Below are 6,661 nucleotides of genomic sequence, written 5' to 3'. Positions count from 1 at the left end.
CCCTCACTGAGGTTTTGCAATAAGAGAGCTGCATAGTGAACTTGTCAACCATAGCTCAAGTGCTCTTCTAAAATGTAACAGCATTATCTCAAAGATAGGGAGAGCAGAGGTCATGTGGACTCACCCCATTTCCCAAAATACAGAACTGACAGAGACTGGCAGAGCTGTCAGAGAGCATTTTGCCTTTGTTTTATTTTAGTAACGCCTGTTTTGGGAAGAAAAAAAAAAAAAAAGGAAGCTAAAACCAAACTTCGTAATCATTTTAGAGTTGATGAATCCCTTGTTCCTTTTTCTGTCAGACCGTGGAGGTTTTCTTCTGTAACCAGTGCCAGATAAGTTTTTTCCCCATTTATTTTGTAAAGTGAATGATAACACGATTTCCATAATAGCTTTTGTCTATTGCATAGCTTTTGTGATTGAGATGGAGCTTTGCCATCAGGGCTGTGCTGCCAAAACCTTCCAGTGGCTTTGCTGTTTTATGCTTTTAAGGGAGTGGAAGCTCTCTCTTCATCAGCTTGGACACAGGGATAGGAGGTGGGAATGTGTCAATATAGAGTGTTGGTGGCACAGGCTCTCCATCTTCCAAAAGCAAGAAAGGATGCATCATATATAAATTAGAGGAGGATTTTTCTTCTTTTTGAATATAAGAAATGCAGCAGTCTCCCAGCACATGCATCTCTCTAATCAAATGTGCTAAAGTACAGCACAGATATTAAAATGAGAAGGCATATGTCCCTGCTGAATATATATTTATGGAGCAATATGCAACTTCGTGAAAACTGGCAATTTACTCTTTTGACAGTGGGTATTGGCAGGAGTGCAAAACCTCATAATGCACTATCCCCATCATGTAAAAAAAGCTTGAATACAAGATGGGTTTATTTCCTATTTCTGGCCAATTAAAAAGCACATACACAATGTCCCATCTTCTTCCAGTAACTATAAAAAACAAGTACCAGCCAGGCTTACTTGCTTATAAGTTCTGCTTCTCTGACTCTTTCTTTGTATTGTCAAACTGTACACAAGACACACAAGAAAATGTCTCATTTCTTTAAGAAAAGCACTCCAGGCACAGTAGTGTCTTCCTGTCCAAACTGGCCTGCAATACACAATCTCAGATTCAGCTGTAATCACATGGCCATCTGGATTAACCAGACATGGAAGTAAACAAAGCCCCATGTGCAAGTGTTTACAAGATCATATTTAGTTTGGTGTTTTGTTTTGTTTTTTTTTTTTAATTTCAGTGGCAGTGTCACTTTCTAGGCAGTTTTGCTTTATACTCTACCAATATCTCTTATATCTACCAATACCAATCTCTCTTCCATCATGCCCTGCTGGCGAGAAGGCTCCATCCCATTCTTGTGAAGCTGCTTTGCCTTGTATATCCAAATCTGAGTTTTTGAAAGTCAGGGCTGGAGCTGTGAGAACAGAACAGCTTCCAGGTAGGTAACCTCACCTGAATGATGATTTGAGCTGCTTTGGCAAAAATTAAAAAAAACACAGTAAGGACAACAAAACTATTCTCTGCCCTCTATCCTCAACTCTTGTAGCATTTCAGATCAAGTCAGGGCTTGGTTTGGATCTTCCAGAGATAAACTCCACATGATCAGGCTATCCAAAGGCTAAAATGAGTTTCTACAGGGACAAATACCCTCAGCTGTCTGTCTTGTCCATGGAATGAACTGCAGAGACTGAGGGCATTCCAGACCTTCCTCATTTTCCCTCAGTGCTGCCTTCTGGGACACATATGGTTGATTACAAGAACAAAAACTAAATCCCTCCCAGTCATACACAAACTTCACTGAAATCAGACACAACTGCACACACTCACTTCCTTTCTCCCATTCCTGAGTCCTTCCCAGGGATATTTAAACCAGGGACCAGTTCAACAGGTGATCCGGCTGTGTTTTTTTCTTGTTGGTTTTGCTTTTGGTGGTTTTTTTTTTGTTGTTGTTGTTGTTTTGTTTTGATTTGGGTTTTTTCCTTAGCTATGACATTCCCTGAACGTTCCCTGAAGATCTGCTCCCAGAAAGGTGGCACCTATCTCTCCATCCAGTGGAGAAAAGCATGGTGAATCAAACCACATTGATACACATAGATTTGATTTATACACTAGGCAGTGGTTTAAGCTTCTTCTCCAGGAGGTGAGACGCCCATTGCAACAAGATCTCCAAGGTGCCAGGAGCTGTGGCTGCAGATCTGTTTGCAAGGCTGGGACCCAAGTGACTTCATTGATGTTCCCACTGCAGTGAACACTACATTTCTGCTTAATTTACCTCACCTGCCTCCTGCTAAGGTGTGCTGGGTGACTTGGACAACCCGTGCCAGGCTGTCCCTTTTAATTTTAATTGCAGGTAGCTCCTGTGTGCTGTTTCCATTTCCACCTGGAAGTGCAGCTGTGTCACCAGGGGTGAACCTCCAGGTGCACATACAGGTGGGCTTTTTTTTGCTTCACTGGCAGGAAAGCAAACCAAGGATAACCCCTCCCTGTTCCTGTGGGCTGCAAGTAAAATTTTAGTACATCCCAGTGATTTAAATGCAGTTGTATTCAGGGAATGCAGCAATTTTACAAAATTCCATCTCAGCCCTGCACCATTCCTTTATTTCCGAACAAAGCAAGCACGACAGAGGCAGTGAAACGGAGAACTGTGGTTAGGCAAGGAAAAACACTAGCCTTCAGGTTTATCCATCGCTATCTTTGGAACTCGGAGCTGTCGTTTTCGATGCAGCTCCAGCTGAGTCTCAGCAACTCGGACGTTTTCATTGACATCAGCACAGGAGCTGCGGAGGTGCAGCTTTTCCCCCCCGTCTCGGACTATGGAGAAAGGGCTGCTTAGAGGTTTTTAACTCCCGTGTGACAAGAAAATGATTAATTCCTTGGTTTCTCGCAGTGCTCCGGCCGCCGCCGGGGCTCGCAGGGAGCTGTCGCTCCCCGGCCGCTCCTTTGTGTCGCTGCTGCTCCGCGGGTACCGCCAGGGGAGGAGGAGGAGGAGGAGGAGGTGGAGAAGAAGGAGGGGTTGATGGTAGCGAGGTCCTGTGGCGACAGCCGAACCGAAGGCACGGTTCCTGTGTCGCTCGGGGTCTGGCGGCTGCTGCTCGTGGGCTCTTGCCTGTTTGAGGCTGCTTCGTCCGCGTTTTTGGAAGGACAGCTGAGGGTCCAGGTGGAGGAAGTAAGTGTAACTGGACACATGCAAATGAAAATGCGTGACTCTGGGAGGGTGGGCGGCTTGCGTTTTCTGTACAGGAATAAATTCCCGCTTCTTTCTTCTTGTTATTCTTCTTCTTCCTGATATTGTTGTCATCGTCGTTTTCCAGTAGCGCAACTGAGGATTGGATTTAGCTCTTTCCTTAGAGAAAATGACGTGAAACCATTTAAAGAGTAATAATGTCCAGCGAGAAGCGATCTAGCTGAAGGCTCTTTCAGGCAGAATTACCTTCGGGGCTTTGGAATCGGGGAGGAAAGAAATACAGCCTCTTTCTGTTCCAGAGGCTGTGACAAACTAGCCATTTCTGGTATTCAGCCTAGGAGTTCTGTATCCCTTAGCCTTTTCTTAAAAAAAAATCTTTTTCCTTTTAAGGGTCATATGGCTCTTTGCAGATATAAAGGTTTATGAAACTTGCAGTAATGTACTTGCACATGTCAGAGGAGTTTAACTTTCAATGCAAAGCAATTGTTTAAACTTAATTTAACCCTGTGTTGCACCCTCTTCGGCTGCTGATGGTGCATGCAGGATGTTTAGCAAGTAGTGTCTCAACCCTAGACCGTACAGGGCAATCCAGCCATTCCCAAGTCATCAAACCAGTGAAAGCAGGGTATATTCATCCATTAAAGAGGACTTGTTTTGGCAAGGATGCTTACAGCCCATCCAAGGTCCGTTGAAGTAAACAGGAAAACTCTCACTCACGATGACTCATGTCCGTGGGCTTTGGACCAGTGCACGGTGTTGGAAACGTGCTTTGCCAAGTGGGACTCTGTAGGTAGCCCTCCTGCTGCCCCCTCGGCTTGTAAAGGGAGTGGGATGAGGTGGAGAGTGGTGTCAGACAACAACTTGTGGGTCTGTGGTTTGCTTTACCTAAATACATTTGCTAATTGTGCATGTGTTCCTTAGGGTTTTACATGTCATTGATCTTTAATTAATTGCTAATGGCTTAGTCTGCTGCTGTTTACGAGGCTGATGAGGCAAATTGCAGCCTGTCTCTCTGCAATAATTATTATTGTGATGGCATCTCGGGGTGTGCAGTGTCTGCTCTGAAACTTCCAGGGGGTAGGGTGCTTTTGTGTGAGGGTTACAGGCATCAGACTCACCTGGGAACACACAGATCAGCTGGCTGCCGGGTCTCCCGGTCAGAAGGGACCTTGTCTAATACTTGTTCTGATCTCTTGCTCATCACAGGCCACAGGATTTCACAAATAAATTCTGCATCAAGCCCACGACTTCTGTGAGGTCTCCACTTGCCCTTATGGACAGGCTCCATCCATGGCAGGGGTTCAAGCATATTTGAGCCACTGCCTAGTGGCTCACAGGCCTGAGCTCTAAGAGGGTGAGTAATATCTTCCATTTAAAATGCCTGTAATTAGGCTGAGAGCTGTTTGGATCTATCAAAATATGGTTTTGCAAATAATGCCTATTAAAACAAATCAAGATAATTGTAGCTGTTGTGGCATTTGTGTTAGCAGAGCCACTTTCTCTTTGCATGAATTAGTAGAGACTCTTCTGCAGTAGATACAAAGTCTTTCAGGGATGTCTGATGTCTGTAGTAGCAGAAACTTAACCTACATTTGCAAACACATCTGCCTAGTGTGTTCTTTGCAATTCTCCAGGGTCTCTTGATGCAAATTTTAGGGGGGCTGTTTCTGAAAGTTGTTCTGAGTGGATTCATCCTCAGATCAGCATTGATCAAATATTACCCTAAAGATGACTCTAGCTAGCTGGAGCAGGCCCAGAAGAGCCGTTGTGGGCCTCCTTCTCTTAAAATAAAACAGGTTATAGACCAGGGAAAAGTACCTGAGAGCATCACAAAAGTGGGCACAGCAGATTTCTGCTGCCAGGAGGGTGTCCTGCTTTCCTTATGGAAGCTGGCAGGAAGAAATGCTGCTGCTGCTTAGACCCTCAGTCTGAAAGGGAGGGAAATTATTTGTGACACAGTGCAGGAGGGCTTGTCACAAAATCAAAGTGCTGAAAATCACCAAAGTGATAATAAGAATGCTTATCAAGGAGTTCTTGCTTTGCTCCCATGTCATCCTTGCTGTGTCAGTCCCCTTGGCACTGTGCTGTAGATATTTTTTGGTATCCTTACTATGATAGATCCCTCCACACAGCACAGAATCTTGTATCTTTCTTTCTTGTGATTGCTGAGCCTATTTTCACAGCAATACAAAGCAACAGGAAGGGAAAAAGAGTGTCTGGTATCTCTCTCACTCTGCTCTCAGTTAAGCTTTGTGCAAGGCAATGTAGACCAGAATTAATTACTAAATCTAATTATACTTTGTGTCTTGGAGATATTGATGATATTTTCAATTTCAAATTTATGCATCTGCAGCTTCTTTTTTTTTCTTTTCCTTCACTGCAGCAACAAAGCCAGCAAAGCTCTTAAACACGTGCCTATTTTAAGCCTGCCAGCAGTCCCTTTGACTTAATTCAGCTGAGTGGCCCAGGGCAATTGTTTAATATAAAATTCTCTCTGTCCTGATGGCAGTCAAAGTCATTGTGGTTTTGTCAGGGTTTTGAGGGAAGAGGAGGGAGGGAAAAGAGAAGAAGTTGTTTATTTCTGAAGCCTGGCATGACTTGGCCAAGCTCTTCTAGGTAAACTCTCAAAATGGGGATTCTTGTATGTTAAAAATACTGGTGTCTCAGTACTTGCTTTCACCCTGAAAAAACTCCCTTTTTTATGTGATACTCATTCATTCCAAACAGTGTTAGAAGGTCTTGTTCATTCCCACAACACTTAATTACAATGAAACCACCGTTAGATCTGCTTCAGACATGCCTGTTTCTAATCTGGAGTACGTCCACACCCTGGCACTTTAGCATCCTTCCAGACTTCCTTATCTTAACCTTTTTTCCTTCCTTAAGCTCTTGCACTTTGCTGTTTCTTTACCCATTTTGCCAGTATTTAATTTACCTCACAATTTTTCCTTCCTTGATAGCCTTCCCCTGCTAAAATGTAGCTGGCAGAACAATATATTTGCCAACTTCATCACTCTGCTTTTGTGTTTTCCTCTTCTCTGTTCAGTGTCAGCCTGAACACTCTGAGCAGCTTGGGACAAGGATTTTGGCCACCCTTCTTTGTTTGTCCCCATGCTTGGACATCAGCATGCACTGCTGCAGTGATCACAGTGATACTTCTTTGATTGTGTCTCAGAGAGGTGTGCCAGTGGAAAACTCCTTGTTTGGCCTCCACTAGGACTAATTTGGGGGATAATTCAGCACCCAAAGCTGGACCACTGTGAGTGACCAGTGGAAAGGAGGGAACGATGATCAGCACCACAGTTAAAGGGAATGTAGCCCTGACACTGATGAAATTTGACTAATATGGGGCAACCGTGGCCCATTTGGCTTGCTGAATATCACCTCATAAACTCCTGATCCTGGGACCCTCCTTGGCTCTTGAACTGAAATCTGCACCTTCCCATCCTTATTTTTTTTAATATATGGATGTT

General features: G+C 44.1%; 1 protein-coding gene across 3 annotated transcripts in view; it reads left to right on the top strand.

Moving 5' to 3' along the window:
• Positions 1–3,019: 3,019 nt before the first annotated feature.
• MARCHF3 (membrane associated ring-CH-type finger 3) overlaps positions 3,020–6,661 on the top strand; it is a 77,263-nt gene continuing 73,621 nt past the window's right edge. For all 3 annotated transcript variants that reach the window (XM_032096126.1, XM_032096127.1, XM_032096125.1), the window contains exons 1-2: positions 3,020–3,170; positions 4,395–4,542. The gene's annotated coding sequence lies outside the window, so the exon portion shown is untranslated. The remainder of the gene's footprint in view (positions 3,171–4,394; positions 4,543–6,661) is intronic.

The sequence above is a fragment of the Corvus moneduloides genome, chromosome Z, assembly GCF_009650955.1.
Source record: "Corvus moneduloides isolate bCorMon1 chromosome Z, bCorMon1.pri, whole genome shotgun sequence".
In the NCBI taxonomy this organism is placed as follows: domain Eukaryota; kingdom Metazoa; phylum Chordata; class Aves; order Passeriformes; family Corvidae; genus Corvus; species Corvus moneduloides.
This window is presented reverse-complemented; position numbering and strand designations above follow the sequence as displayed.